Raw genomic sequence first — 1126 nt, 5'->3', positions numbered from 1 at the left:
CGCCATATTGTGTTGTATTGCCGTGAGGAGGAAGGTCGCCATATTGTGTTGTATTGCCGTGAGGAGGGAAGGTCGCCATATTGTGTTGTATTGCCGTGAGGAAGGTCGCCATATTGTGTTGTATTGCCGTGAGGAGGAAGGTTGCCATATTGTGTTGTATTGCCGTGAGGAGGAAGGTCGCCATATTGTGTTGTATTGCCGTGAGGAGGAAGGTCGCCATATTGTGTTGTATTGCCGTGAGGAATGAAGGTTCCATATTGTCTTATATTGCCGTGAGGAGGAAGGTCGCCATATTGTGTTGTATTGCCGTGAGGAGGAAGGTCGCCATATTGTCTTATATTGCCGTGAGGAGGGAAGGTCGCCATATTGTGTTGTATTGCGTGAGGAAGGAAGGTCGCCATATTGTGTTGTATTGCCGTGAGGAGGGAAGGTTGCCATATTGTGTATATTGCCGTGAGGAGGGAAGGTCGCCATATTGTGTTGTATTGCCGTGAGAGTGAAGGTTGCCATATTGTGTTGTATTGCCGTGAGGGAGGAAGGTCGCCATATTGTCTTATATTGCCGTGAGGGAGGAAGGTCGCCATATTGTGTTGTATTGCCGTGAGGAGGGAAGGTTGCCATATTGTGTTGTATTGCCGTGAGGAGGGAAGGTCGCCATATTGTGTTGTATTGCCGTGAGGAGGAAGGTTGCCATATTGTCTTATATTGCCGTGAGGAGGAGCGCCATATTGTGTTGTATTGCCGTGAGGAGTGAAGGTTGCCATATTGTGTTGTATTGCCGTGAGGGGAAGGTTGCCATATTGTGTTGTATTGCCGTGAGGAGGGAAGGTCGCCTATTGTGTTGTATTGCCGTGAGGAGGGAAGGTTGCCATATTGTGTTGTATTGCCGTGAGGGAAGGTTGCCATATTGTGTTGTATTGCCGTGAGGAGGAAGGTCGCCAATTGTGTTGTATTGCCGTGAGGGAGGAAGGTTGCCATATTGTGTTGTTTGCCGTGAGGAAGGAAGGTTCATATTGTGTTGTATTGCCGTGAGGAGGAAGGTTGCCATATTGTGTTGTATTGCCGTGAGGAGGAAGGTCGCCATATTGTGTTGTATTGCCGTGAGGAAGGAAGGTCGCCATATTGT

Source organism: Homarus americanus, unplaced genomic scaffold, assembly GCF_018991925.1.
Source record: "Homarus americanus isolate GMGI-L3 unplaced genomic scaffold, GMGI_Hamer_2.0 scaffold57505, whole genome shotgun sequence".
Taxonomy (NCBI): Eukaryota; Metazoa; Arthropoda; class Malacostraca; order Decapoda; family Nephropidae; genus Homarus; species Homarus americanus.
The sequence above is the reverse complement of the archived record's forward strand: the minus strand, read 5'-3'. Positions refer to the sequence as shown.